Below are 23,097 nucleotides of genomic sequence, written 5' to 3'. Positions count from 1 at the left end.
AAAGCATATTGAAAAGATAAATTTACTATCTAATTTCTATCAAGTGATGAATTTAAACCTAACGCATTAAAATACTATTTCAATCTTCCATAAGAACCACTTTAATTGAATTTGTAAATATTTGCACATAACGGTACCTGAAACTTATATATTATCATTGTACGTGTGTAAATTATTGTTTTTTAATTTTTAACTTTTGCGTAAAGGTTTTCGTTCCAGTTTTATATTTTAAAATTAGTTACAATAAATTCAATACAATTAAACAGAACAGATACGCTGAAATGCTACAATTCCGCTGCAAATTTCAAAATGATACATTCCCGGAAATTACAAACGGCTATGTTTTAAGACCATCAAACACTTGTTGAAAACACTTGTAGAAACTGGAAATCACCCCATTTTACCTCATTATAATGACTATTGCGGCTATATGTGTGTCCACTATTGGTATGCTGCTACTAGAAATTCATTGCCCAGATTTAAGTGACGTATCGGATTTTGCATTACATTTGTTACTTACTTTTAAACCTTTTTAGCATGCTTATACAGGGTGTACATAAAGTCCTGCACAGGTAAAATATTTTCTGAATGATTAAACATAAATCAACAAGATTTGGTACATCAACACAACACTATTTGGGGTTATGGCTACTAATAACATGTAACCAAGTAAAACATTTGAACAGCCGCCATTTTGTACTAGATCAATCTTTTTGAGTGCAGTGTGCGGCATTAAACTCTGCTAGACAAGCCCTTTAAAATGATGTGCATAATGACCTATGCTCCAATTTAAGATTTCCTTCTGACTCCTTGTAGGACGTCCCCATGATATTACAGAAAACTGATAGTTCCTTCACAAAGTAGGTTTTTTAGGTGTAGTGTTGATGTACCAAATCTTTTTGATTTATCTGTTATCGTTCAGAAAATATTATACCTGTGCAGGACTTTATGTACACCCTGTATAACTAATGTAACAGGGGTAAAAAGCAAGTATCCATTAAAGTTGTGTGACATTCAGATTTTGTGATTGTTAGGAAAAAGCACTAAATAATATAAAAAGCTATTATCTTCGACATCATCAGAAGGCTTCATCAGTGTATTGATATTATTTTAGTAGCTTAGGGATGCTATAACTAGTCCTAAAAGGTGGTAATCCATGACGTCTGTATTCTATCATGGGAAATATCACACAAAACCACTGTCAATGTTAAATTCCCAAGTATTCAGGGTTTGACTTCAATATGTCAACGTTTCTGAAGTTATGAAACATTATTATAAAATTATTAAATGATAATATAATAGATAAAAGTCTTAAGGTTATTCCTTTCAACATTGGGTTACCGGGTGTTTGATAGGCAATACATCCTTCAATGTGCTATTGCTAGTTTGATTCCTATTTTATGTTTGATATGTATATTACTTGTATACAGTTCTTATTACAAAGTATGATGAACATCTGTTACAAGAATTATTGTAGCTTTTGCCTTTTGCGACTAATCGTCACGGATATGTTTATGGTATTCTCACTCACGTTTGTTACAATTGGCAAGATTATTTGAGAGAATCTTCACGTGGTAAGCGATTAAATATTTAATGGTTCAAAAAAGCTTAGGGTTAATCCTTTCCATTTAGCAAAGCTTGTTAACGGATGTTTGATAGGCAATACATCTTTAAATGTGCTATTGTTAGTTTATTTCCTCCCAATTGATTACAGCTGCGTTTGCAACTGATCCTCACGGATATGTTTATGATATTCTCACTTATTGTTAGAAGAATGTGTTTGCTATTTGCAAGATAATTTGAGAAAATCTTCATGTGGTAAGCGATTCAAAATTTGATGAAAGCAATCGAATGGTTTATTCTTCGACAAAAATTCTTACGATCTTGATGTATCGTAAGTGTAAAGAGTTTACGATGTCATCAGTTTCTCATTATGTTCAAAAATGTATATAAAATGTGGTTTCTATTATGTAGCTACTTGAATATCAATACACGTTTCTCCTAATGCTTCTCATTAACATTTTTCCATGGTAACTTTCAACTGCATTTACAATAATATTAAACCAGTTAACACCTGGAACCACTATAAACCATTATTATTTGCTTAAAGTATTTTGGAACAATTACTATAATAATACAATATATCTTTTTGTTTATTGCACAAATAATCCATTATATAAATGGATAGATAAATAATTATAACCGACTGCTGCACATTTTATAAACAGTGGAAAAGAATACTGATACCTCATATTTGGTATATAAAATGTTTAATTCAATAATATAAAAAGCTAAAACAAAAATAAATTTTAAAATAAATGAATACATTTATATGCTTAAAAAACTAGATTATGAAAACAAGAAACCAAAATGTGTTTAGATATATAAAATTAAAGCAAGATACTTTTAGGTTATCTTAAAATGACTCCGAAAATATCCAAATTGTATTCAAAGAATATCTTTGAATTGGTATAAAACCATTAAATAGATGTTGTGTTGGTGTTAGATCAGAATAATTGTTTAAAATCTATTATAGCACGAGTTATATCATTGCTAGTCTGGAAATTTAGATTTATTATTTATTAGTGTTGTAAGGTAATGTAGATTAATAATTACAATCCTAGTTTAATCACAAGAAACTTATCTTGTAGAGCGATGCGAAGGTGAAACCATATATCTCAGTCCTCATTTTATTGCCAAAACCCAAGCATACAGTCTGGTACTATAATATACTAAAAGCATTAACAATGAAAATGTAAGAACACGGAGTATTAAATAATATTTCAATCATATTTCGATTTAAGTAATATCCTAAGTAACAACAATAGTGCTGTATTATTTATTTTTGTGGAGTGAAAATGAGATTTTTCGGCAGACATATGTATCTTGTTGGGAGTTATTGTTCCGACCTGTAAGTCTTTGTTTGTATGGATTTAGTGCATAAAGATGATCTGTTACGATCTGCATTACTGTTGTGATCTGTCCCATTATTACATACTTACATCGAGAACATTATGCAATACACTTTACAGCAACTACTAGCACTACTATACTTTATATACTATAAAAAAGAAAGAAAATCACAAAGTCAATTGTTTATTTTTATCAGATGCTAATTTAACATGTATTTACTTGTCTAACGGTTTGTTTTGAGTATATAGTTTTGATAATCTCACATATCAACCTCAACCAATCGTCTGAAAGGAAAAAATATAAATGGCGATGAAGAATAAAGAAGCTTTAAACGAACGAACTGCATTTTTTTCGACATCAGATACACGAGGACTACCAAAAGTTATGTAATTTAGTGAAATAAATATTCTCATTGTCTCATCAGGTGCACAACTGAGTGCAATACTATGTTTTTGACATGTTCCTGTTAGGCGGTGGAGCAACCGAGTTTTCTACTCATAATACAGTTATGGTGGGATAAGCTGTTTCAATACGAATGTTGTTGGGTTTATCTCTAGATTATCTTCCTCTTATATATTAAACCCTTATGTACTTTTATATCAAATATAAGTATTTAATTAAAATTTATCCTTAATTTAAATGACCTTTTTTTGAAAAATTTGTACTTTTTTAATATTTAAACGACGCGACGCAGTACAAAGAATTTAAAGATATTTTTCAGAAAAATCCGCGATTATAACGCGAGTAACAAAACGCTTTTGGATTTGATTTAATATACATTTTTAAAAAGCATCTAGTTTTAAAATTAAAAATAAGGCCGTAAAACTGCATTTATTTTGTTCTTATGGGGGAAAACTCAAGATTATATTACTACAGCCGGTTCTTAAGCTCGTTTCACCTTGGAAATTTAAATTTTAGTTTTTACACTAGTTTGTCATGTAATTCAATAGAATATATGTGGCGTAATTACGGGCTGTGTTTTTAATATCTGTTCCAATGAAGTGATACTATAATAAACGGTTTCTAAATAATTTTTATTGAATTGTTTTACTAATTACACGACTAAGCTGTTAGTAGCTTTGATAAACATCATGTAAAGCGTAACCCACTGAATAAACTAATTAACATACGCAGGCAAACACTCAACATCGCTTATTCGGTGAACGCGGTGCTCAGTGTAAGTGTTATTATAAGGTTCAGATAATAGCGAGTACCTTTATGGTGGTAATTACATAATATAGAAACTTTAACAACAAGAGCTTGGTGTACTTCTGTACGTGTAACTGATTATTTAAATATGTTTGTTACGTAAGTCATTGAATATTTTAAAAAGTTGGAAAAAGTTTTTCATATTTTATCTTATTCGCAAGCTAATCAGATAGCGTTATTAATTTTGATTTATAAAAATTAGAAATCTAACTTTGTTCTGTTTTATATAGATCTTAATTGATTCGAGTTTCGTGAAAAATTACCAACAACCAAAACAACAATTCGTTAGATTTTTAAACCCAAAACACCGCTTTTTCATCCAAGTAAAAATCTTCTGATTCTTTCAGTGAACAGTATAGTAGAATATCTCCAGTGATAATCTAATCAATTTAAAAGCACGTGCCTTCGACGCCCTTGTTTTTCAAGAGGAAATCGCACGCAAAGCCGCAGGTAATTGCTAGTTATATATGTTTTAGTTAAAACATACTACCTTACCTAAACGTGTTAACTAATAAACTAAAATGTTTGATGGTAAAAAAGTTGATCTAATGTTTCTAACCAGCTAATATCATCGGGTTATAAACCTGTGCGATATATTTAAATGTACATGATTTTCATCTTCCAAAATAAGGAGTTAAGTATTAACATAATATAGTTACCAAAACTAATGGTGCACTAAGTTTTCATACATAGTACGCCACAAATTTTTATAAACGCTCCAATTCCTGATTTTATATATATGTACCAGGAATACATATATATAAAATTTTACAAATTAATTTAAATTTTAATTTTTAAAATTGTTTTTTTACAAGATTTTTTTATGTATATATATATATATATATATATATATATATATATATAAATAAATACTTGCTCCCGGCGGAGCAAGTACTTTTTGCGAATCAATGTTTATTGAAATTATATATATATATATATATATATATATATATATATATATATATATATATATATAAATGAAAATCCGTGTTAGTTTCCAACGGATGGTAATCTTCTAATGCGGATTGGAGGTGTAAATGTCATTCAAGTAAGACATCAACCGATCTCTACAAATGATAGACACAAGTTATAGCTGTTGGTCCACATGGAAAATTTAATCGAAAAGTTTAAATTCCCAATAATATTTCTTAATTCTTTACATTAATAAAAACTATAAGAACTAAGTATGCATGTATGTCTCAAAGATTTTGTTGCACTCAAAACGTAGAAGAGTAAAATACGGCCAGAATTGTTATGTTATTTAGCAACATAAATCAGTAATCATACCGTTTTAACTGGAATGTGCGTTACAGTGTATACAAGCTGTGTTTTGAAAACAACTTACAGCAACATATTTGTGGCGATTTTTTTAACTAATAGGAAAAAAAGATTACGAAATTGGAATCTGAAAAGACGTTAGGACTGAAGAAGACCTTGTTTGTAACGTTATGGTATCGTACAGAATTTCGTATACATATAGTATTGCATATGTAATGTTTTATATAAGATGAGAGATTTACAGAACTAAGAATTGTATTCACCAGACAGATGTCGTGGTGTTGTGTGTAGACAGCAATTAGAGGACTTCACTTCGTGTTGTTTTTGTGTTGTTACGTCAACAGACTGTAGGAGGCAGTCAGTGATTTTGTGTTGTACAAGAATAATTAATTATTGATAGAATCAACAAAAAGATCCACTCGTTGTGAGTAGCGTATTCTAAGACGTAATTAATTCCAGCCCACTGTAAAAATTATTTTTCAAACTACTAGTGCCAGCTAACTCTGTTACCGTAGACGTAGTATTATATGACTGCAAACTTCGGTGGACGTCGCCAATACTTATTCAATATCTATAGAAAGAAATAAATCAGTAAATATTTTATTAATCTTCTACATTATACCTAGAATGCCAAAATAAGAACTTAAAAAATTACTTATCACATCTCAAAGAACCAGATTCAGACACTGTTTTGCGTAATGTTGGACAGTAGCTATGATGGACATCATATAAAGCGTAAACCACTAAATAAGCAACAAATTAACATTCTCAGACAATCATTCAACACCGCTGAATTGGCGATGGTTGTGCGCATTGTAAGTATTATTTTAAAGTTAAGATAATAGAGAGTGTCTTCATTGTGCTAATTACAAAATATTGAAACCTCACTCAGTCGTAGGTGGTTAGTAGACGAGTGCAGACGTATCGTGAACTGTATTCTGTAGTTCAGTTTTAATGATTAGTGTTGTGTATAGTTTGTTATTAAGTGCATGTTTTTTAGAGTTTGTGAAGTTGACAAACAACATGGTTTTTGTGATTCCTGACGTATGCGTTCCACAACGCTTTGGTATGATTTGTTTATTTTAACCTAGTTTGTAATTATGTATTAGGTTAGTTCTTTACCTGAAGAAGAGATCAGATTGCAGATCTTGAAACGTAGTGATTTCTTGTTTCACTGAACGATGGCAAATGCCCGAAATAATCCTATAATCAGACGTATTTATATGAACTTATATACACTAGAAAACATTTTTAGTACATAACTAAACAGTTTTATGAAATGGTGAAAAACAATTTATACTATTTTACGTTTTATAAAACGTTACGTAATTTGTCGCAAAATCAGTATAAATTTGCTATTCTGTTTTGAAACATCAACTCTGACACATTTTCGATAAGTGAATTCAATGGAGACGTACATCAAAAATTTCAACGCAGACACTGGATAAACACATGTCTTTACGGTGAATACTCAAGGGATAGCGGCTGTAACTGAACTGTTGCTCACAAGAGACACTTCATTGTCAGCTTGGCTTTGTCATGTCCCCTAGATAGCAAAGAAGGGGGTAAAGTCGTTGTGAAGTATCTGTATAAAACATAAATAAGTTTTTTTATGTTCTTTAAAACTTTAAACGGTTTCACTGATTTCGTACAATTAATACAAATCATTTTATTTACCTTGGCGACGAAAAAAATAAATTCCCAAAAATAAAAATTGACATAATTACTTTAAACGTTATACTTATTTTCTCTTTTGATTTTTAAATCCCCCTGCATTTTATTTCAGAATATACATGTAGAATGGAAAACCATATAATTTATTTCATTTAGTACTTGTAGTGTACTAACTCTAAGACGTGCAATAAAATACCAATCACAAAGAAAAACATATATCCTCTGACTAAAAAATATAGATAGGTTTGCAGCAGTTTATTCTATCACTTCACTTTGAAATTTTATGTTTGACAAGTTTTGCTCTATATTATATGGAGCTTAACGCAACGCTATCCTTCAGAAGGAAAACGTAATTTCAGTTATAATAGAAGTTATATTTACTTTTTGAAAGCTTTCAAGTTATTAATACAGCTCATAATTCATCGATCGTTGTTGAAAAATTCAAAATTTCAAGGTTTCATAGTCAAGTTTTTACTTTAGGTTCAGATGGATGTTTTAGGTTCAGATCAGATGCATTCTCTAAATATTCAAATATGAGATAGTCATCAAGATTCAGAATATTATGAACTACTAAACTAAATATTACCTGACACAACAGACTGATATTATGGCAGATTTCATATTTTACTCAGTGTACTTATATTAGTTGTGTTCAAATATTTTTACAACATTTTATGGGTTTTAAAACAGTGTAATGTATTTTGTGGCATAAATAAAAATAAATGTTTTTCAATTAGTTTTAAAATCTTATTATAAATAATTATATAGAATCTTATTATATATAGGTAAGTCCTACTCATAATTTCCATACATTTTAATAACCATCAATTTGTATAATACTCAAAACACTTATTTATTTGTATCAGTTGTATTAGTGTAGTGTAAATAATTCAATCCCTGTCAGATCACAGATAACAGCTTTCAAATGACAGATACAATAATTTCGAAGCTCTATGGAATTTAAATGTTTAATATGAGCGAATACTTGTATTTAAGAAGGATATATTTAAGAAGTAGAAGATATATATGATAATATCTATTGCAACAGTTGTTTTAATTATTATCTATGTTCACGTATTTTTTTTATTAGGTTGGTAAAGAGATTAATGAGTTTTAGCCGTATTTAAAAAAATATTTACCGCTTCGCTGCCTACTATAGCCCTATAGCACTCCCGTACCTATATTTATTGATTGCGATGTAAACGTTTGGAGCTGCTATCTGCTTAGAAGACAGAACAAATTGTCTGATCACACTTAACAGTCAGATTAGCTCAAAGCAGAGGACTAATAACATACTGTGGTACATGGAAGGGGAAGTATACTGTAATATATATTATAATTTTAGCCAACATGCATGATAATAATGCTTTATTTTAATGAACGACATATAGTAATGACATTGGAAAAATTGAAGTGGGAAAAATTACAGTGGGAAAAATTGCAGAATGGTTTACTTTGAGAAAAAAGTACATGTGTTATCTTTATCGTAATCACTTCGTTTTTGACATCGCAATCTTCCCCAATAGTTTTCACATAAGAATGTTTCCCTTTAACCGCACAAGGACTATTCATGACACTACAAAGAAAAGGTAATCACCAAGAGATATTGTTGTCAAGGAACTTGACAGTCACGAAATACAATAAAGTAAAGTAAAGATGTCTTATTTTACCAGGCGAAGTTAGGGCTAAGAAGCCCTCTCTAACACTTAAACTGGGAACCAATAGTTTGTGATTAGTTAGCACCATTATTTTTTTAAAAGCAAATAAAGAGTTTAGTAATATTAGTGATATATCAATAGTCAATATTTCAAATACTACGGATAAAAAAATATCCGTCATGTAAATTTTTCTACATTTTGGTCTCAGAGAACCCCCTAATAATATTATTTTATTTGCTTCTCAAAATTTGCTAGAAAAAAGTGTATAAATCCAAAGCTTCTAAAACGTGTTTAATTTACTTATGTAAATGGTTTATTTAATCATTCATGTGTTATTAGAAAAAAAAACTATACTTATTGCAAAAGTAAAATAATACTGCACATATAATTATTAAAAAATAGTATAACGTAGGTAAGGATTGTACACATTGACTCCAAACAAATGAATCCTCGACAAATATTATAATTGACAGGTATCTCGAAATTATATGATATTATAATATTATATTATATTATATTATTAATATTATATATTATATTATATAATCTTTGATTATAAAACTTTTGTAACGATTTCAGCCGAGTAAACTAGAGTAAAGTCATATTTAACTAAATCTTTGATTATAAAACTTTTGTAACGATTTCAGCCGAGTAAACTAGAGTAAAGTCATTAACAATCGTAATTTCAGTGTATTCCTTCTTTTCAATGTAGAAATGAAGTTTAATGCAAGATTTAATATCTAGAAATGAAATATTTCTGAAAGTTTTGTTGCATATGTTTTTTTTGAGATAGGTTTTTGTTAACATTTTAATGTTAAAAAATAAATGTTCTAGTATGCTAGGGAGAGTATTCCTACGTAAAAATGTTCCAAACCGAATATTGTTATCGAATTTCAACATTGACTGTTCAATCTATTAGTGTTGTCCTTATTATACATGCTCTAACACAAAAGTAACACTCTAACTAATATTACTTACAGTGTTTTACATGTAGCCATAAAACATGATAACAACTCATTGGCATTGGTTCTATTTCGATAGCAAATTGTTGACATTATGCACTATTTCGTAGTGAAATCTTGTAATATATAAGTAAAATATATAAGTAATACCCAGCGCATGTCTATGGGAAATCTTAGTGGCCTCATCACATAGGTTATTCGATGAAGCTATACGAATTTATTGAGTTGAAAGACGATCACTTTAAGTACTGCAATTTTGTGGTAATTGTCTATAAAACTCCGCATAAACGTGCGATGAGTAAGAATTCAGAAATATTATAAGTTTTTGTTACACTTCACAGTTCATTTCCCGTATGTAATACTCTTTACCATTGTGCCATGTACCCCTCCTATAATGCTTATGTAGCTGGAATATTTTCATTCCAACAATTTTCATTCTTTTTAGCGCCAAATACCTAGGTAGCGAGCATGACTGGAAACTAAGGCACTTTGTTAACTTACAAAAATTAACAAAATACATTGTTATCATAGAGTCAATATATGTGTAATGAATTATAACGTATTTTCCGAGATGGTTCTGGCTACGCCAGTAATCGTTGTAATTAATTGTACTACACTAAAATTAAATGTAATTTTAAAAAAAAATGATCCAAAACCATTTGAAAATTCATATTGACTTCTCTAAGAATCTATAAAATAACCTTTGACTACAATTATAGTCTATATTTTTAAAATGAAATGACTCTTGCCAAGGCTCTTGTGGTATAAGTTAATATATTAACAATTATTTTGTAATTAGCAAAATCTCAGAAGTAGTCAGTAAATACTTGACTCACATTCGCTGATCCCTCTCTTAATAATAGCAATATGAAGGCTGACAACACCCCGTAAGACACATAGAGAGTGCCACACATTCTGTAATCCTGAGCCACCATTGTGAAGAAATCCTTTGTTATAAAAACAGCTCACCAGTTATCTGTGGTATCTTTTTATGAAGTTTATACCTATTGTACTCAAATCCCTATAGTGTCAGCATAAAATTTATGGAGTGTTGTTACTGTGAAGGGGGTAGTTAAGTATGTAATAAAACATTGATTTAATTAGTTTACGCAAGCAGTGTATACACTTCATAACGTGTGTAACCATACTCAAACGCAAACAATATATTGACTTTACTGGTACAAACCTTTTCAATTTTCTCTATGCAGTTCATAGATCTGCTCATTACAATAAAGATTCTGTTGGAATTTTCTGGATTACTTCAATAGCTACAGTGGCAATCATAACAAAATAAAATGAATTCAATTTAATTGTGACACCACTATATTAGGTTGAATTCTCTCATAAAACAAACAAGAGCCTATATAACTTGGTGCCAACAAAATAAAATATTATTACTACCACTATATACATGTTTGTGTTTAATTCGTTAAAGATAAAACTAACTATATATACAAAACTATATATACATATATATATATAATTTCAATAAGAGCCCTCACTTTTTACGATTCAATTATTTTTGTATTTGGCCGTATCTGTCGCATATGCGTTTAAATAAGCAAACTAACATATGATCAGAAGACCAAATACTTGTCAAATGACTTTTATTAACATTAAATTTGTATAAATGGCAATAGCCTCATTTAATTTCAATAAACAGTGTTTTCAAAAGATTTCTTGCTTTCCGATTGTTTCCTGTTTTCCAACGGGGTACTCTTAACCCCTTCAACTACCAGATCTGAGAAGCTATTGCATTTCTTCTACGTTGAAAATATTAAGTAATAAATTTTAATCAGTATTAAATTACCTGTTGGCTTTCTACATACTTTCGTATTTGTTGTTTTTAATTTGGTTATCTAATTGCATTTCTTCTACGTTGAAAATATTAAGTTATAAATTTTAATCAGTATTAAATTACCTGTTGGCTTTCTACATACTTTCGTATTTGTTGTTTTAATTTGGTTATCTACTAATATTTTGTTGAGCCCTATTATGTTTGTCGGTAAATAATTCAAAATAGATATTTTTTTTTATTTTTAAGCAAGGTAAAAAGAAACCCAGATAATCATAAAATATATTGTTAATTTTTTCTTAACCAAGAAAATATTTAAATAACTAGCTCAGAAAAGTTTTAAGTAAAAAATTCTGACCATTGCATACTATTCGTGGTCTAAGTAATTTCTGATGCTGTACTAGTGTTTACCTTAACTGTTGGACTTTAGGTCATGTGTATTATAAATTGCATTATTCCAGACCATTGTAAAGATGAAACACAAACATATATTTCTGTGCGGTTTCAAACTTTTATACAATTTTTTCAGCTGGAGATTTCTATGAAAATGATTAATTTGGCCTCTTAAGCCGTGTATACAATTTAATATTTTTAGGACATAGACGGTTAGGTTAAAACTAAATATATTTCTTCTAAATAATATTAACCCATTTAAATTCTTATCACAGAAGTCATATGGAGTACGTGTACCTAATTTCAACCTTCAGTAATACCGGAAATATAAGAAATAAGTAAGTGAGAGTTTTATATTTTTTATATTGAGATGGTGATATAATATTTTAATACAAATACATATTTTTAATTTATATCAGATGAAGAATTGAAATTTTTTATATATTGCTTTGTTTTGCTTATTCGTATGGCTTTCGCATGGTAAGAAATAAAATAAAAATATCTTTCAATATAATAAATAATTTATTTTAAACTATAATTCATACATTATACATAAACTACATATTAAAAACACTATTTACTGCATAAAAAATCGGCATACAATCTATTGCAAATATTCTTTATTTTATAATTGCATATATAATTCAACTACGAGTCAACTTTTTAAAACAACAGTTTATCTACCTCATGTAATCAAGTAATGTTGAAAACAAAACCGGGTAACAGTGATAAAGATATATAGCTTTGTCATATGTACTGTTGTCAGAAAATGTAATTCCCCGCAGACAGGTAAAGCCAGTGACGTCTTTAAACAATAACCTTCTAAATCTTTTTTCTATTCATAAGTAGCTGAACCAGTGCATTTATAACTCTTTGGATTAACAATATTAATTCAGATTTATACGTCCATCTATGTGCTAATAAGGCTAATTTATCGGTAAATGTGCACTCTTTCAATACCTTAGTTTCCAGGCTATTTAAATTCTCCTTAAACAAGTTTTAGCTCAGTTTATTTATACGTAATTATGATAAATCGTATCTGGTTTATTAATTTGTCTGGTTTTACTTTAATGTTAAAAATACATTTTATATTTAAAAGTGGCAATATATTTTGAGCGTTAATATTATAAAGTGAAAATTTAATAAATGAATAATAGTTTAATATAATCAAAGTTACTTTCAAAAAAAATTACTGTTCAAAATACTTTTGATAATTATTTTAAATACTAATTTGATTACAGTAAAATAAACTAATTTTATTGTATTTCATGCATGCTCTAAAATTCATTATTCTAAAAGAAGCATTTACTGTCATAAATACCAAATAAAATTAGTTAGCAAACTTACAAAAATTATTATCAACTATCAGTTAGTTAATTAATCAAATATTTAAATATTATTTATCCTCTATTTTCCCCAAAGGACGTAAAATAAGTTTAAAAAGTTTTAATACGTATAAATTTCTCATCTGTTTTCAATCAATGTAATCAGATGGAGGAAATGTAATATGCATATATCAATTTAGCATATGTTTCCAAATAATGGAGATATTTTAATTCACTTTAATTTCAAGATCTATAGGAATATTGATTTTGTATGCTATGATTACTATTATATTAAATACTTAAAATCCTCGTTTTATGCTCTATCTATGTATTGAAAAAACATTTAACCAAAGTCTTAATAACTAAATACCATCTTAATGATATTTTAAATTTGAACAAATTTAAATTTTGTAGTAATCAGTATTCGTGTTGGTTGTGATAATAAAACATCAAAATCTATAATTATATGTAAGAAAAACTAAAAAATACTGCCGTATTGGTGCTAATTATCAGTGTTATTATCTAACAAATAACTAATCGCAACACAACAGTGTTGAATGCATGGATAAATATGGATTAGCGAGTTCATGATTGCAGCGCAACGTTTGCAATTTCACTATGTCATTGTTTAGTGCTCACCTATACACTGATATACAATTATTAACTATTATGTAATTAATAAATACCAACATAGTTGATTTTAGAATTGGTCATATAAAAACGTTTCACTTAATTAGTTTCGTATTTAATTATTAATTATGTAATTTACCAGTCAGTTAAGTAATATTTATTAAAAAGCAATCTTAAATAAAGAAATCACAATTTAATGGTTATGACAGTCTTGTACATTAAACATGAAATATATACAATCGTGCCAGGATTCACTGTGAGTTACGTTATAAATCGTTGTACTGATTGTGATCCACACGTTTACAGAAACAAAGGTTTGTTTATTTAAATGATTTTTCCAACAACGAATTTCTCAGAATCTTTACATATATTGTAACTTGTATATGAATAATTTGTTTAATTTATTGGCCAAGAATCCATAATATGCTATAAAAATAGCTGAGAGTGACCATAAAATTGGAGCTATATTTGAAATATTTAAAAAACCTATAAAACATAAATTTTTCTAACATCTTTATGATAAAAAGAATTATTTTATTGCTGCTCTATGTATAATTATTGCATGGACTATAGATGAAAGATTCAAACTAAGATTTTCTTTTTTTGTTGTTGTCAAACAAAAATTTCAATAAGGTGAAAGATGATAATAAATGTGTAATGTAACTTAGCAAAATTGATTATGATGAAATACTTTTTGGTGTAAGGAATAATGATGGTAAACAAAAATATTCAGATCACTTAATACAAAACTAAACACAACAATAACAGCATTTGCCATTGGCCTTTGGTCAGTCGTAGGAGGTTGATCATCGAATGTAGACGTATTGTAACATGTACTCTGTAGTTCAGCTTTAATAATTAGTATTGTGTTTAATTTTGTATTAAGCACATCTTTTAAAAATAATGAAGTTGACACACAATATAGTGGTTGTAATTCCTAACTTAGGCGTGTCACAACGTTCTGGTATGTTTGTCTAATTCAGCCTAATTAAATATAATTCAGTTTGTAATTATGTGTTAGGTTAGCTATTTACCTGAAGAAGAGATCAGATTGCAGATTTCGAAACGTAGTGTTACTGATTTCTTGTTTCACTGAACGATGGCAAATGTCCGGAAAAATCCTGTTTCCTTCTTTACTATTAAAATAATATAGAGTCAAATGGTAGCAAACCATAGCTATTGGTATCATCTGAGATATAGTTAAAAAATATAGTTTTCTAACCCCTATATTGTGTAACCAACTTCGATTATGTGTGTTGTATTATAATTTAAAAAGTGCGCAGGTTTTGTAATTTAATTTGCCATTTACAAACTATATTACAGCAACAATTTTAATTATTTACCTTAGACCGGATTGATTAATCCATTTCAATAATCCGAAAATTATTTTATATTAAACCGTATTATAGAACAAATCAAATAAAACGTTATCTTGCATAACGTAGTATATTTTCATCTGATCTGAAGAAAAGGCCAAAGGGCCTTTACACGTAGAACCTAAGTAGAATACAGTACCGCCCTCTCCAGTGAGAGTCTGAAGTGATCTATAGACATTTGTTCCCACGTGAGTGCTTTTGTGTTGTTTATTCTCACCAAATGTTTCTTTACAGTTCTTTGTATTATTTACTGTAAAATATACAGGCCCTCGGATTAGTCTTGTAATGGACTTAGTTTTAGAGTTTTCTTTAAAGTGTCTATATTAATTTTTGTAAAAATCGAGGCCATATACTACGGAGTTTGAAAAGTATCTCATTCATCAGTTCATTCTCATGCTATACACAGTACTAAAACACTACCACTTTGATTACTTTGTATTGTCCGAAACTGATGATATAAAGTATTTATTTAGTGATATAATTCTTGTACAATCTATGAAAACGCTAGGTCATCAGTGTTTGTGGACATTTTTCTGGCATTCTATAATCTATGAATTTAAAGTTTGTAATGGCAAAAATGCATTTTCATCCATGGCAAAAACCACACAAGTAGGAGCAGTATTATTAGGGAGGTCTACTTAGCAAAATGTTTGGAAAATGCGTAAGTTTGTCTTTTGATGGAAGACCACAGTTCGCAAGGTTTTGAGGTCAGACATCAGCTATACTCGAGCTCTTCAAGGAATCTGACTAAGACATGTGTTGTTGAATATGTAAAGTTCTCTAAATACGCAAATGACTCTCAGTCTTTTTATCGGGAATTCAATAATTAGACAACTGTTCATATTAATCCTGACCATTCACGTTTTTAGATTAAATAGGTTTAAGCCAAACTTTGTTGCAGACAATCAGTGAGAGTGGCGTATAGTTTGAGCTTAGTAGCAAGTACCTACGATTGCTGCCAAGGTAAAACACTAAGCACAGTGAGGTTTTGACAAAGTAAAGTGTATATGTAGATTAAGAAACATTTTGGAAAAAATTATAAAGTCCTTGGATTTTTCATTGTTGTATTATCACGGCCCCTCGCACGGTAACCGCACATCCAGGAAGGAAAGCAGTAGAATTCAAAGAATACAAAAAGCAGCAAAATACGTTGTGTTCGATTTAAAACGTGATAAACATGTACTTCAAACATGAAAATGCCGATGTGCTTGAAATTAAAACACTATCCAAGGGATTAACTTGCTGAGTAACACATCACATTCAACAGCCCGGAAATCGGCACTACTTACGCGAGAGACAGCGGTTACAGTACAAGGTCTCTCAGCGCGAAAACCGAAATAATGAACACGTTTACCGCGCAAAGCTCAGCTGGAGGTGGCCAAGAGAGGTTTCTTCTATTTTGGTCACACTGGGTATAACAAACTCTCTGAAAGAAAATTTATAGTTAGCTAAGCTGAAATCACTGTATATTGCTTTATTTTTAGTATTATACTATTATTACTTTAATAAATTACAGTATTATTTATACGAATAGTTTTTTTAAACTGTGTTGTTCTCTAAAACAAAAACATGTATACAAATAGCTTTTAAAAAAATCCTGATTTTTATATAATACGATTTGTATTATCAGAGCAGTTCTTCTTGTGTATTTATATATATATATATATATATATATATATATATATATATATATATATATATATATATTATGGAGTTATTAATGATTATACAGCATAATATTGCTGGGTATGAGGTATATGATAAGCGCGAATATGATAACTTTGAAAACAAATACTGAAAATGCTTTAAGTAATTTCAAAGGCATTCTCTCTCATTCCATTTGTAAAATATCTATGCTAGCTTATAACTGATATTACTGTACTGTATTCGAATTTTCTAGAGAAATTCACTTCTATAAATGATATAAATATCTCTCGACCGCTCGCTGAAGTGATACATAATTTAGCTATCTTATCAGCATCATTATGCTGACATAGGGTAGTCATGTGCGAGTATTAGCATGAAGATTGTTGATTTATATTATTTCCAATGCAAGTGTCTTTGAATATGTGTTAAAATCATCCAATTAAAAAACAACTTTATCTGATAATTTAAATAATCCCCGAATCTTCTTGAACTTTTAGGAAGCATATATATGTTTTAAATTTTGAAATCATTATAGTATAAGGGGTTACATATTTTACGAAGAAGTTAATCAGTTAAAAAAAATGAGATAGACTTCAATTTAAGAAGAACCAAATGATGTGTGATGCTTCGTTTTTTGATTAATGTGTAAAGTGTATCCACTACACAACTATGGAACAAGTTGAGGTTTCATGTCCCTAAACAAACTGGAAGAACTTATAATTTGTGACCGCATTTATACAAATATTCTATACGATGCATATTATTGTATTGCATTACTAAACATGCAGCAGGCTCTCACGTCTAGTTAAGTTTACATATCAGCTGTAAATTAAATTAAAACTCAGTATATGATAATTCTATAATCATTCTAATATGGATGTGTCATTTTACGAAGTTATTGAGTTTAAATTGAATAACCCCTTTTTTAAATTTGACAAGACTGACGTAGACAGGATCATTAGCGGTGATGATCCTCGCAGATATCAGTTCAATTACAGTTCCTGCGCAGGGCAAGTTTGTTTGTTTCTGCCTTGAGCAATCAATCTACATCGATTCGCTTTAGAAATCCTCCATTTAATCTGGTATCTATATATCTCTGTATTAAATTGTAAAATTTAATAGTATATTTAAACAGGATTTGAATCTATATTTAATCTAATTATACAAACAGTTGAATACTTATTTGCCGTAATTATACTTTGCCTACTTTATCTTGGTTATAATATTTTTTTTTTTTATTAAGGAGGATTTAAAAATAGGATTATAAAAAATGTCATACAATCAGATTATTGTATTGCTATTTATAATCTAGGTTTATTATTACTTAAATAAAATATGCTTTTGATTACTTCTGCCCAGTACAGTATTTGCAACATACTATATAAAAATAAATGTGCATAAGCGTATTCATAACTAATCGTATGACACAACTTACAGAAAGATACGCAGGAACTATGGCTATCTTTTGCATAAGTTGTCAAATATTTATTTTAGAGTAAAGTTATATGTTTACATCTATTGTGTATACAAATCATCTTCATTTTATATGGTTTTTGCATTCTTCTTTGAAAACAATTCTGGTATCGAGAAACCTGCACTTTGAACAAGTAACTGGTCTGAATGTGTCTCACATACTAACTGGTAACCAATAACGGATAAAATGGCAAAACCAGCTATTGGTATCCACAGGACCTGCAATGGGCTTCGACGAGACAAAATAAAACCTAATAAATGCTATGTTAATCGTAGTTGTTGATATTTGTAGAAACTTGTTCTATGATTTTGTGTCCCACGTTTTCAAAATAAGTAGTGATTAAATGCCTCATCTGCCTTACAGTGATATTGAATGTGACTTAAACTGTATGGGCTTTATAAAAAACTCAAACTTTAATTCCACATCAAATTAGATAGAGTAACATTAGAGACCTTTAGTGTAAGCTTTTATTTTTTTTATAATAGCTGTAAATGAGGGAGTGAAACTTTTTCAAACGTCAAAAAAACACCTTCGTTGGTTATATAAACATATAGCCATGTAAATCACTCAATTTCTATTCATAATAAAGTGAATAAGAGTGGGAGGTTGGACTTTTAAGGCTCCCTAATAAAATGAAAAAACTTTACAACATTACAGTTCGACATTTATCTTTGTAAGTTGTACACTTTGGGTTTGGACAAAGTACAATAGATTTAGGTCTCTCATCCGTACATATTACATATTACGTAAGTAAATTATCAGTATAATACAATAATTTTAATATTATCAATAATCAAATAACCATAACGATAATATTGTGCTATAGGAGATGTAAGTTTATTTAAAACTAGTTTGTATTCTGCAACATTGAAACACTAGATATACACATGTACATTTAACAGCTGTAATACGTGTTGTTTTCCAAACTCATTTGATATTTCAATATAACAGCCAGTCAAGACTGTTTGTAAACCCAATTGGGGTACGTGACGTCCTACGCAAGCACAAATTAAGGTTGTTTTTAGACCCCATAGAATCGTGGTCAAAGGTTTATCGCATGTGCTTATTAACATTGCATTTGATAAGACAGTTTGTGTAAGCGGCATAAACTGCTCAACATGTAGGTTGCAGTAATTGCATTAACCACATGCATTACCTATTGAACCTAATGTTATTATTCTGCAGTTGATTTATGTAGTTGTTGTAGTAGTTATTGTAGTTGTAAAATAATATCTTAAATTTAGAAATACGAGAATCAGATTATATAGTGATAACATGCACAATTACAAAGGAGGAAAGGCCCCGCCACAGTATTTAGTAGTGACTACGTAAGTGATCATAAGCGTGGTATAAAAGGCATGACCAACTGGACAAGAGACGTTATGACTAATAAACTACAAGCCTGCAAATCTGTAGGTCTCAGATGAGATTAGGAATAGGATGTTCTAAATATTAATTTGTAAGCAAAATCCTTAATTATAGTACAGATTCGTCTCATTAGAAATAATTAAAGAACCACACTAATATTACTGCTTTATTATTAGTACTTGTTAAATTAACATATTGCGGAGATGCAAACTGAAAATAATGTATTCTGAAGTATTACGAATCTTGTATTTTAGAAACTCTTTAAGCCATTCGTTCGTTCATGTATACAATAAGCATTTTTATTAATGCAAAAATTACACGAAGAATAGTATTTTCTGCTCATCGTCAAATAGTCGGTTTAATAACTCTAATATCTGATAATATAATCACATTCGATTACTTATTAGTCTAAGTAAAATCTGACCGATTTAAAATCTAGTGTGATAATATTGTTTAGCAATGTACAACGCTTACCGTATCTCAATATAAAAATTATGTGTTAAGTGCAATGTTCTCAAAATTCAAGAACGTGTCGACATAAGAAGGAGGAACTGAGCCTTTTAAGCTCTTTATCCCCCTGTTCGTGACTTGGACTACTTTGGCAAACTTCACGTTGTTCTATCTGAATCTTTCAAGGCTTGCGTCTCGTAAAAGTGTTTCATCGCTTTCTTGATAGGAATTAAGAAGAGCCTTAAATAATAAAATAAAAGTTTGTGGTCAAATTTGCAGCACAATTCTGGAAATATGTATCTCTTTTGCTACTGTAAGTAATTAATTACTTGCAATCTGATAAGATATTATTATTTAGCTACAGGGTTTTAAGTGGGTTACGTAAGCATAATCGTTATAAAAAATCGAAAATTATTATACTGCATTTGTGTTTAAATTGAAAATCGTTCCCATTCCATTTCAAGTACCTACCAAGATAGACAAGGCCTAATTTGAAAATGTGATTAATGCTTTGTCAGCAACTATGGACGATGTTAATGTTAGTAAAAAAACGAATGTATTTTGTACACAATCACGTTTGATTATTCCTTTTTTAATTACTGTATTGGCTCAGTTAGTGTATAACTTAAATTTCTTTATAATTAAGTACAATTATTATCTAACTATATCCTACTTAGGACAAGACAAACCGACAACACACTGCCAATGTTTCGTGCAGAAATATGTTGAAACTAGACGAAACCGATAATAGGGGGGGGGACTGACCACATTGCATTTGCAGCCTTGGGCTGCAGCAAGCAGTTAATACGGTCGTTCATGTATTTTATCAGCTTTTTTAGTGTCAACAAGAATGCGATACAGATGAATATGTTGAGAAAAGAATAACAAGGTTTTATTTTGTTACTCTCAATACAAGTTTCCACGTTGCGTTGACAGTGAATAAACGCATCCAGTCTAGTCTTAAGTATGAAGTTTATTTGTGTGTTTATGATACTTAGTTCACTTACGTCTTTCTCAAAAAATAAACGTGGATATCCGAATACAAAGCTGAGATCGCATATCTTTTTAAAAAATGTACAGTTTGTGCTCAGGACAGAACTGTACTTTATGCATAATCGATTTTATAATATTTTGATTTGTAATTTTACATATATTATACTATTTCAATACACACAAAAATTATTTGCGATTCAAACTCAACGCGGTATTGTTGTTTTCAACACAAACCACATTTTAATTGTCAAGAAACACACAAACATAATTACAACATTTAATTTCTTTTGAAATAAATGGTAAACTGTATATTATACACACTTAATCAATCTCAAACTTAATCTCAAACTTAAAGCAGCACAAAGCAGCGTTTATGTACTGTCAAGACAATCTGGAAACAAATATTGAGTGTGAAAAAGTAAAGTTTGATTAGCCCATTCCTCACCAGATCGTCGTAAACCCAAATATACCTAATAACCTATTAAAAAATACTATTAGAAACAGCATTTAAAGTATAAACCCAAAAAGTTGTTGAGTCTGCCTAGCTGGCGCGCTTCTCTTACTCAACATGTCATCGCCGCTTAGTTATTAAAGCGAAAATTAACTTAACTACTGACAGGGCCGCGTGCTGAATGAAGTCCTCAAATGGACCGTAGGTTGGAGATAATCGATGTAGGGTTTCATTCCAGTCCATTGGAAGTTAGTTGGCTAATTAATAGCTTCTCTGAAGCATTAAAACTGAATAAATCAATAAGTTAGCGTTATAAAATAGAACCATTCTAATTAATGGCCTAGACCCCAACTATTTGTTTACAAGTTATGATTGCGTCACATCTCGTTTAGCAACACAGGCATCACAAAAATAATCTTCTAAACTATTATTTATTTAATACGGTCACATGTTTAAGTGTAACACGAATTTACTCAGTTTGTTTACAGAATTTATTTATTTAAAAATGTTATAGGTGCCATAATTCCCATAAAGACCGTTGTAAAAATATTTTCCAACGTTCAACCAAATCTCGTGGGTTCACCATAATCTCAAATCGATGTTTCTTAAAAATACCTTAAGCTTTCTGCAAAACTTAAAGTCAATAAGTCAGTTTTTCTTGAAATATGGTACGGACAGTTGACAAATATACGGTATGAGATTTAAACCATATGTGAAGTAAAAATTCTTAGAATAAGTGGTTAAAAGTTTTACCACGTAAGAACATTAACTGTCATAAAAATTGTAAAGATCGATTTTGAAACTTTTCGCTTAAAAAATTCATTGTCTAAAGAGTTGTGCTGACATCTTGACTTCTGTGAATCACAAGAGTTCTGTGAATGGCTGTAAAAAGAAGGTGGTATTCAAACCTAAAAATGTTAAAAGGAAGCTACGTTCTATTAACCACTCATTCAATTAAAACTTTGTATTATTGATAGGGTATAGAAGGTTCTGATTTCAAAATAGTGTAGAAGATTAATTAGCTCGTTCCGTTATATTAGACAATGGTACTCCAGACCACAGCAAGTAACATGAGGCCTAACTTCAGCAAAGCCTGTCACCCGAAACGTAGTATGACGTACTCCTATCTTGTGGTTATGAGTATCGCAAAAAATATGGTAAAGGTTTTGCACCGACCTCTAGTGGAAGAAAAAGGCTTCCTAGTTTGGTTTAGAATGATGTGATTTACGATAATGCTGTTTCTGATATGAAGGAAATTATTTTGAACTCTGTAATAAACTTCAGTTTATTACTTATTCAACTTATAAGAAAATTAGTATTTAATAAAAATACATAGTGATATTCTAAAATTAGGATAACAATCAATGCTTAATATTTTGTAACAAAGTATTCCTGTTTCATGTTGAATTTTTATGCTTAAAACACAAAAAAACAGTAGCAGTCGTGGAACTGCCGATAGAAGTGAAAACGGAACTATTAAGTTGAGAGTAATTAACAATAC

The sequence above is a fragment of the Homalodisca vitripennis genome, chromosome 2 (assembly GCF_021130785.1).
Source record: "Homalodisca vitripennis isolate AUS2020 chromosome 2, UT_GWSS_2.1, whole genome shotgun sequence".
Classification (NCBI taxonomy): Eukaryota; Metazoa; Arthropoda; class Insecta; order Hemiptera; family Cicadellidae; genus Homalodisca; species Homalodisca vitripennis.
Note: the sequence above shows the minus strand (reverse complement) of the source record.